This window comes from Homalodisca vitripennis, chromosome 8 (assembly GCF_021130785.1).
Source record: "Homalodisca vitripennis isolate AUS2020 chromosome 8, UT_GWSS_2.1, whole genome shotgun sequence".
NCBI lineage: Eukaryota > Metazoa > Arthropoda > Insecta > Hemiptera > Cicadellidae > Homalodisca > Homalodisca vitripennis.
The window spans coordinates 91,998,184-92,008,788 of record NC_060214.1 but is presented as its reverse complement, the minus strand read 5'-3'; the positions used below and the strand labels follow the sequence as shown (position 1 = coordinate 92,008,788).

The window sequence follows — 10,605 nt, the reverse complement described above, 5'->3', positions numbered from 1 at the left end:
CAGGTCGATGAGGCTCTTGGGGGGTCAGTTCGGATCCGGTTGAATTTCAGCGAATCAATAAACGATTGTTTTTGTCCCACGGAGCTCATATTCGACCGTTTTAGTGGAAGCTAACCTATTCTTGTTGTGCACTGTTTACTTTTAATCAATTCTAGTATACTTTCATGAATAATTATAATCGAATGAGCGTGCGTATGCTTGCGTGTATAGACACAACACAGGTTACAGATTTTCTAAAAAAAATTGGAACAAAGGATTTTAGCTGTTGAAGATTAGATAAGTATGGGAAAACTCTATAGCGAACTGGTGCAATTCAAATATTGATTATTGCAAATGAGAGCAACGATTACTCAGCTGACTTGATAAATTAAGTAAATAATGAAATTTGCCTTAATGTGAATTATATTATGAAAAATATTATGAATATTACTACAACGAGTAAATTGTGAAAACAATCTTATACGAGATTCTTGTTATCCTCTTTTAGTCCTTGATGTCTATTTTGGTATTTATGAAGCATTTATACAAGTGAAATCAGTTCTAACAGTTAATTTCAATGCAAAACACTTGCATTGTTTAAATTTTGGGATTTTTTTGGAAACTTGTGGAAAAGCGATATTGGTCTGTAATCGGTTTACCACAGACTTGTTTTCTTCGGAAATACTAATGTATTACTTTTTGCGGAGGGAATAGATTGTGGTGTCAACAGTTTAACTGGCGGGATGTTTACCACATAATGACCAAACAAACTTGTGCTCGTAGTGCGGAAGGAGGAGTCGAGGAGGGGGTGAACTCGACCAGGCAGGGTGACAGTGACAGGGCACACAAGCAGGTGTTGTGACATGTTTACTGTAGAGACGGTCCAGGGGGACGGTGTTGGATTTCGGTGGCGCCTAACATGACCTTCCGACCACATCTTGGATCCTTTTGGTAGCGCCAGCTGCTACTGTGGGAAAAAAGAGTGTTAACAATATAGAGCTAATGTTGTGGTAACTAATCATGTTTAACGATACATTTCCCATTCATGCCGATTTCATAGGGTATTTATTTCTGTTCAAGTAAATTGCAATACCTATTTATAAAAGTTGCTCAAAGAGATGTATAGTATTAAGGAAGCAATAAACGTATATTGTTTAAGTTTATAATGTTTTGCCAAATAATTGAGTTTTCTTTTCAGTTTACTATTATTCGATATTACTTACACATTATTGCGGGAATATTAAAAATATTTCCAATTATAAATTTATTACTTTTTGTTTTTTTTATGTTAACCCTCCAACTGGCAGTCATTTTTTCCTGTAGTGGCGGCATGTTTTCGAGCCTCGTGCAAGGGTTTTTTAAAAAAATTTATTAAAAATATAAATTAAAAGTAATATATATAGAAGTATATATTTTTGTGTTCAGAATTAAACATATAATAATATTAGTATTTAAATTTGGCCTTAAAAAAAATGTTTACTAACATTTTTTTTTCCATGAAATTCAAAATTTACATTTTTTTTTTTTATTTGGGGGGGACCATACCTAGCAAACCAAGTTATAGTAAGAAAACTATAAAAGTGAGAGTACCATTGTGTGTCAAATTTATTCTAGTTTCAGAAACACATAAGCATTATACAAATTTATGAAACTATAATAACACTATATAACAAAAAGCAGCGATGCGCATAAATTGTGAAAATAGGGTGTATATGTAAGAGTTTGCTAATAAAAGTTTTACTAATACAGTTTTACTTCTATACATGTTATATTGCATATTTTATTACTCAGAATGAAGTAAACTATACAGCAGTAGTAAAATAAATTCCATAACTTTTTTTTTGAAGAGTCAAAAAAAGTTTCATTTTGTCATTACTCAAAAATTTTGCGAAAAATTTTCGAGAAATTTATTTATTCTAAAATATATTTATTTGCACTACTGCAATATTTAACAATTCACCACACACTAAACACAACACTAAAACACAAATAAACCTACTAAAACTTACTAATAAACACGACTCGTCACATCAACAACTCAGACGGCATCGACAACATGGCGGTCACATCTTTTACGTTCCAAACTACGAACTTGGTACGTTGCAACTACAATATAAAGAGGAATAAAACTATATTATTCCTTAGGCTTTTTTTCCCCGAATCCAATGGTGCATGAATCGAATCGATACGTTGCCGGAATATACTGTTATGAGTGATTATGCAAGGGAATGTTTGTTTATCAAAATTTTGACGAACAACAATACGCTAAGGGTTATGTTTATCAAAATTTTTATAAACAACAGTTGGAGGGTTAAGACAGATAAGTTTACGAATGACAATTATTTTCTTGTTGTAGATACGCCTTCCCTTACGGCCTACCTTCATTTGTATTAGCGTAGCCCAAGAGGGGATGGATTGATCACAATCTGTTTTTCATGGCAAAGTATTATGTCAGTCCGAGAGGAGGGACCAAGAGAATAATGGATTTTTTCTTGCCAAAATATAAGTTATTAGCTCAGTCTTAGAAGCAGACCACGAGCTCAACCTAACTTTTCTTGGCATAGTACAGTATTATGTTAGTATGAAAAGCGAGACCTAGAGTAGAACCTAGTTTGCCTTTTATCGATTTCATTAAATACTAGGTAGTGTTCGCTTTCCGAAATATTTATTTGTTATCTTTTCATTGCTCCATATGATATTGGCTCATTCGAATAAGATTGTTCGGTCGGCAAGAATTGCCGTTTTTCACATTATTCAACATATTTTTTCACATATTTCAACATTTTATTTCTCTCTTGGAGTATAGGCTACTACATTTTCGAATTTACTGAATAATACATAAGATAAAAAAAAAGAATTATAATGATGCATCAACCAATTTATATATCTGAAGTTAATGTTTAGGGGATAATGGTGAAAATAGGTGAATTAAATTGTAGTGTATTATCTTATAAGAACATCTTAATGAGATAAATTGATTAATAATTTACAACGTTTGTTAATATTCACACCTGAGTAACACTTTTAAATTGCATTTAATTTATATCAAAGCGTGGCTGTTAGTAAATAAGTAAGCCAAGTATATAAGCTCGATTGCATAAAATTAAATATCCTATGATGTAATCAAAGAAACGTGCAGAAGTCCAGGGTCAAGATGTAAGTATAATACCAACATCTTCGTCCTCCCATGTGGTCTAGTGGCTAGGATATCTGGCTTTCACCCAGAAGGCCCGGGTTCGATTCCCGGCATGGGAATAACTTTTTGTTCATCACGCATATCCAAAAATAATTAAGTGCGTTGTATAAATGTATTTTTGTTTATAGTATTGTAGTTTTTATAAAATAATAAAACGTAATCAATCAAAATATTAATTTTGGTAAAAATAAAAAAAAATTAAGTTTAGATTTTAAAAGATATTATTGATAATTTCTACCGTTGAGCTTAAAAATTATGTTGGTAGGCACTAAGACTGATACGTAGTTAGAAATATCAAAACGCTTTAATAATTAAAACTTTTTGTCCTCTTCCTGTAAATAAGCAGTTACACGTAATTAATGAATTACTATAACTTTAAATAGTGAAATCGTGTTTTGTTAATTATTGAAATTAATTGAGTTTGTGTTCGGTAATAATACAGATCAGATTTGGAATGGGTTTCATAATGTGCATCAAACCGTAACCACAAGAAAAGAATGAGTATGGCTTTGAATGAGTCGGAACAGTATCCGGACTATACAGGTGTATTTTTATAGTAAACTGGTAGTATCGTTCTATTCAGAATTATTTATCCTAACCCAAACGGTAAATTAATTTAACTCACTACAATAGGTAAATCACTTAATTTCATTCATGTACAAAACATTTTATGAATTACGCTTCTACATGCAAATTTATTGAATGCGTAAAATGGTATATTGACTAATTTCATTGTGAAAAATTTTCAAAATTTAGTTATACTGGAAGGAGTAGGTTATGTTATAGGAATCCGAGAGCCAATTTGCATTTTGTAACCAACCACATAGCCTACTTTTTCGTTGAACCCTTAGAGTAATATACCCTAAAAAGAAATTAATCGTTAACCGCGTTAGTATTGATGAGACTCCAAATAGTAGGGATCGAAAGGGTTAAATATATGAAACAAATATGTTTTTCACGTCACATTTTTCTTGGCTTGAAACACTTAAAAGTATGTGTCAGACACATAAACAATAGTTATGTCAGTGTTCAGTACGTGTTAAAAACACCATAAGTCGCCACTTCCAGCCTGAAGTCGAGTTTTACTGGGTTGGATGATTACAACTTTCAACCAAATCGGCTAATAATGGAAACGAAATATCAATCTTGTTATGAAAGTACTGTATGTGCTAAGGTGGTATTACTTTTTTTAATACCACATAGCCTACAGTTGACCTTGTAAATGATTCAAACTGTTGCGAGGAATTTTTCTTTTTCTGCATGGTAAATTGATGGAGGTGGTATGGTTTTAGTATTGAAGACATTTTTAGTACTTCCACAAAGTTGTGTTACAAAAGCGCCCTCGCCGGTTAGAGCATCGTCAGTCACCAGCACAGCTGGTTCGTAATTTAAACGTCACGTTTCAGTAATAAAACGCGGTTCCGCGGTAAAAGACCGCGAACCCGTTTCTGATAAACGTGGAGTGTATGAAATTTATTCATAGCTAGCGGTTACCCGCGGCTTTGCACTTGATTTTCTATTAAACATTGGGTATGTCATAGACATGTATTTTTTAAATTTAAATTTTTTTTACATGTATTTTTTTTGCTTACGATGGACGCTAGCCTGACCCACTTCAGAATAATAATTGGACTGTAAGTTTATTAATTGGCCCCCCTCGGTTTTGGGGTCGTGAGGTCGTAGACTGAAATAATTTTCATGAGCACTGATGAAATCCCCAATTTCTCTAGTAGCGTTTACAATATTCTCCTGATGAAGAAATTATACATGTACGTTAGTCTACTACTGCTACTTTGACTACTTCTGGACATTGTAATCTACTTCCAGTCTACGAATGTTGAGACCACAATCCACGTGTACGTCACATTTCGCCACTCTAAACCATCGGGAAGTTTAAAAACAAAAAAGTGTTCCTATTGTTTATTGTTTAAATGGGATGCGAACCCATTTAAACACATATGGATAGTCGATCTTCATTAAAAATGCTCTTGTTTTTCCAAGTAAATGATAAGGGACGTGTGTGTGAAATTTCATCTTTCTAAGTTAGCGTAAGGTTGAAAAATAAAAGTACAACGTTTTTACAGGTTTCAACCCTATTTCAGCTCCTATAAGCTGCAATGAGAAATTTGTTCTTTTTCTATTGAGATGCGTTTGTGTCAAATTTTCTTCGTTGTAGGGTATCGCGAATCTGAATAACAAATATATTCTTGTAGTTCTTTTAGGGTTGCAATCCTAGTTCAATCCCGTAAGAATGTTTGATCTTTCTGGAATGCTTTTGGCTTTCTATGTTAGTAATAAGACACGTGTGTGTCAAATTTCATCTTTCTAGGACATTCGGAAATGGAAAAACAAAAATATAGTTCTTCTAAGTGTTTCAACCCAATTTCAACACCTATGAATAGTTTGATCTTCACGAAGAAGTTTTTATTTGTCTTTTGAGAAAGTAAGAACGTGTGTGTCAAATTCATCCTCCTAAGACACCGAGATGTTGAAAAACAAAGAATATTTTTAACGGTTGCAACCCAATTTGAACCCCCCATGGAGGGTTAATATTTATGACAATACTTTAGTTGATGATATATAAGTCAGTAGACAAACGAGTGCCCAATTTCACCTTTCTGGAATATTTTAGAGAAGCTGGAGAATTAGTGAGCGTAAATGAGGGCTTTGCCTTGTCTATGTATAAATATTGAGTTACATTAGAGGTATTAACATGCATACTTTACTACTCGTACTACTGATTTTTGTTAACATGGAATATATAAAAATCAGCTATGTTTGTACACTTTTGTTGGGCTGATATAAATATGATCCTTGCATTGTTTTGCCTGTCGATATTTAATATTCCTTCATTAATAAATTAAGAAACTTGGGTTTACAATATAAAATAAAAAATAAATGAAAAATCATCCAAAATGTATAATATTTTAATATATTTAAATTGCAATCCTTAAAATCGCCATCAGAGCTTCTGGGGCTGCACAGATTATTTATCTGCGTACACCACCTATACGAATCGGCTTAAACAAACATGTCGGTATTATTTTGGGTTCCCGTCCTATTATTTCCTTCGTATAGTATTTAATTTACCTCCTGTAATGGCATGTTGACCAAATAATAAACAAAATTAATAAGAAATGATCTGTTAGTTTCAATACAATTAGGGGAGTAAACACCTTCACAGGAAACATTTTTAAGGCTAGTAGTAAGTACGGTGACACTTAATCTTATCAATGGGTAAAGATAAATAATACAGATCCGTGGGGTTTTCGTATTGCCTACAAACATTCAAACTGCTACATGTTATCGTACATAAGTTAATGAAATTAATTCGATAAGACCTCTAATAGTTTGTCAAACTAACAACTCGTGTCTCCAAACTCTGTTGTTGTTCATAAAGTAATTCACTAATGGCTTGTCTGGTTCCGGACTGAAGGAATTGGATTGAATCCTCACCCCCACCCCTTCTTGCACTTTACTATCTCTTTCATATTGCTTCAAAGACCTGTCGCTGCCAACTGCCATTAGTTCTTTTTGTCATCCCCTCGATAAATTGGTATTGACATGTCTCCCCTCCAGCGACTTCTCTACTCTGGAATGAATATTTTTGAAAAGTGCCTTAATCTTTATTGGATTAGAAAGATAAGGTCCTTAGGGTGAAGCAAACTTATTTTTTAAATAAAAAAAATTGAAAACTAAAGACAAAAATGTTTAATTGCTCCACGTGGAATGCAAGAATAGTATGCAGGAAATGCAGACAGTTTTATAATAAGGCCGAAATCGAATTAACTACAGATAACAATGTAGACATTTTACATAGAGTACATGAGTTACAGTTTCAGGGTGTGACATGTTTTTTTATTAACTGATGACTTAAGAAAATTATATTTTATAATTTGATACAATTTTACAGTCATGCTTCATGTAATACTGAAAATGTTCATATCTTTCAACAGTAGCCTGATTATAAGACGGATTACTGATCATTCTTGATTGGTGGTTATAAGTTGTGGCGAGTGCCACTATAGATTTGAATTTGGTGCGTAATCTATCAGTAGCGTAATCTATCAGAACAAAATAGCCAGCTGCGCCGACCTTTAGGTCATAGCTTTAACAAAGGGAGCCTCCTACTATCTGAAATATTTCTAGACAGGTTCTGGTAGGATCATTCCTGCTTAGGTTAGCAAGCGGAGAGCGGAGGTTGTGTCGGAGTCGTGTGCGGCTATCGTGTAGACTAGACCGTGTACAAAGTGTATGTAGATCGTTTAGGCTCTAGTTTTATAATTAGGGAACTTTCGGAACCATATCTAAATTATTAGTTTATCTTTCCTCATCAAAGGTGGTTGGGTTTGGTTAGGGGAAATCTAGTGGCGGATCCACGGGAGATTATTAGTCCTCTGGAAGGGTGCCCTCTTCCGGTCGCGGCGACACAAGGTCGCAAAGTATTCTACTTCTGATGTCTACTACTCCTCGTAGAATATGAAATAAATATTGTTCTATTATTTATATCTTTAAAATGGTATATTAAACAGCTACGATAAAAAGTGTATTTAAAAGTCATTCAAACTTAAAACTGACAGCACCGTCACAAGTATAGATTGACTTGTGAAGTATTATTTACGTATTGAACGAATAAAACTTAAAGTTATACCGTTACTGATTGCTTAGCTAAATATAGCTTTTTATATTAAAGCTTGGAGTGAAAACTCGTTATAAAAGTAAGAAATACAAGAAGGGGTGGTGAAATGTAATTTTATCCAGTACAAACAACCCCAAGACCAGAGAGAGGCAAGCGGCTAGTCGAAGCGATGCCAGTAGCCTGTTTATTTTTCATTAAAGCGTAGTTTTCGTAGCCTACCAAGCGAATACCAATATTCTATATTCTGTGAAATAGTTCAATGTTTTTGTACTAAGCGAACCATGAAGCTGTCTTTAAAATCGTGTTTCTATCGATCATGGCAAAGAGATAAAATCGAAAATAATATTTAAGAGTGTTTATATAATGATTATTTTTTATTTTAAGTTGGTATATTTATTATTAGTATTTAACTTTTTTTAGATTTATACATGTCATTAATTTTTGGTTATAATATAGTATTTAATGACAATTAAATTCTGAGTTTAGCTCCAGCTACTTCCTTTTTAGGGCAGCGTCTGTTATCTAACGATGTCTCAGACTTGACTCCTGGAATCTGGAGTCATGCCCGTCTGAAGAGATTCAAAGAAAGTCGACGTCGAGAAAGCTCAAAACGAAACATTTACATAGTTTCGCCATCAGAGACACCTATATATAGGTGAAAGGGTAGTCTCATAGTCTCATCAGATACACAATTGAGCGTACTACGATGTGATAGATACGATCACGGTTGAGCAGCAATCGAGTTTCCTGCATATAAAGTAGATATGGTTGGAATGGTTAATTAAATTGAATTTTGAGTTTAGCTCAAGTTCACTTTCATTTTAGGGTAGCGTTTGTATCTGACGCTGTCTCAGACTTGACTCCTGGAATCTGGAGTCATATTCGTCAAAAGAGATCCAAAGAAAGTCGACGTCGACTCAAAAAACACTCTTGCTGTGGAAATAGAGCTTGTCCAATGCTAGCCACAGGTTGTGGCACAACCTGACCACAAATCCGTCTTTGTTGTCACGTGACCATCGCTAACAGCCAATCTGGTCCATTTCATTGTTAATTACAATCAGCTGACTAGCTTTCTCCTTCAAGCTTTCTCGATTGATCTAGCAAATCTCTAGCTATAACGGTCAATGGTTATATTAACTACTCATTTCAATTTCTCATTATCGCCGTATTGATGGATCTACGATGAACCAAATTTTTTTGCAGAATTGTAGGGATTTTGTTCGTAAATTTGAACGCGTAATTATTTATAAGTGAATTGCTTTCGGTAACAGGTTTTGTTGATAGAGACGGAGAGATAGCAGGATTTTAGCTCATGAAGACCTAATCCGGGGTCTTAGTAAAGTGTCAAAATTAGTGAAAAATCCATCAGAAACAAGAGAAAGGCTTAATTACAAACTTTTGTAGTTTTAAAAAAATTTGTTCAGAACTGTGTTTTATCAGTTTACATCGGATTGACAGTTTATGATAAGGTTTAAAAATGATAAAACATAGTAAAGTATGAAATTCGCATTAAAGTCCACAATAATAAGATTATTGTGGTTTGTATGTTGAGGCCAAATCTTACACAAGCTTCATGTCATTATTTTTTAGCACTTAATAATTACTTTGGACATTTTTGAAGTGGTACAATCTTAATGATTGAGATTAATGAAAGTGAATTTAAGGAAACCCTAGAAACGTGTATAATTCTTGACACTTTTTGAGTTTTTTTCCAAAAACTTCTGATAAAGTGATATTGGCCTGTAATAGTACCACAGAGTGTTATATTTGAAAATACCAATTTACTACCCCTATTTTGCGGAGGGATTATTGATTGCGGTGTGAACAGTTTAACCTTCGCGGAGGGATGTTTACCACATTATTCAACCAAACAAACTTGTGACGGCCGTTTGGGGTTTTGACGAGGGTGGGAGGGGGGGGGTTAACTTGTCCAGGCGGGGTGACAGTAACATTGTACACTAGCAGGTGTTGTGACATGTTTACTGTCTCAGGGCGGTGTTGGGTGGCGCCTGACCTGACCTTCCCACCCCATTGTCGATTCTTCGGTGGCGACAGCAGCTTATGTGTGAAAAAGGAAGTTAACAAGAAAGGCTTTTTTGTTTAAGGAAATCCCGATCCCTTTTAAGCCTTTTCTGCATGTCTTATTAGCCTGTCCAGTGCGAGGATCTTATCAAACAGATAAGAATGACATTTGAAAAAGTACAATGACAATAATACTGATAAAAAGTGCTATGGTCATATTTAGGATCTAAAATGGGAGTCCCGATGGCCGAGCATCTAAGACGTTGGACTTTGAGTCTGGGTTAGAGAAAGCGCAGGTTCGAATCCTGTCTGAGACTCTTGCACTTTTTATCAGTACCATCGACCTTGTTCTGTATCGATTCTCCCCCTTATTCTTTTTGATAAGATCCTCGCACAGACTAGTGGCCCATGAGGACGGGCAAAATAAGGCACAGAAGGAGATCGGCTTCTCCTTAAAAAAAAACCTGCGCTATTTTTAACTCAGATCCAATATCCGATGACTTTACCGGTTGGCCTTGCTCAAAAAGTTATATTTTTTGAAGAACGAAAGTGATATTTGTGAATTGTTGAGTACTTACTACAAGTGGGTCTTATTTTTGCCTAATTAAAAGTATGCCATTTTACCTTCCTCATATTGCAAATTTACTACTTGACATATTTACTGCCTCTCTGTATATTAAGTTAAGTCGACAGACGGCAATTATTTCGTGTTCTGGAGACAAATGCCTTCCTCGATATATTTATAATGTTGATTTTAATCTTCCCGCAC

At 34.4% G+C, this 10,605-nt stretch overlaps 1 non-coding gene across 1 annotated transcript; it reads left to right on the top strand.

Moving 5' to 3' along the window:
- Positions 1 to 3,162: 3,162 nt before the first annotated feature.
- On the top strand, positions 3,163 to 3,234 carry Trnae-uuc. The gene has a single exon. It is a non-coding gene; the product is annotated as a tRNA-Glu (tRNA).
- Positions 3,235 to 10,605: the final 7,371 nt, after the last annotated feature.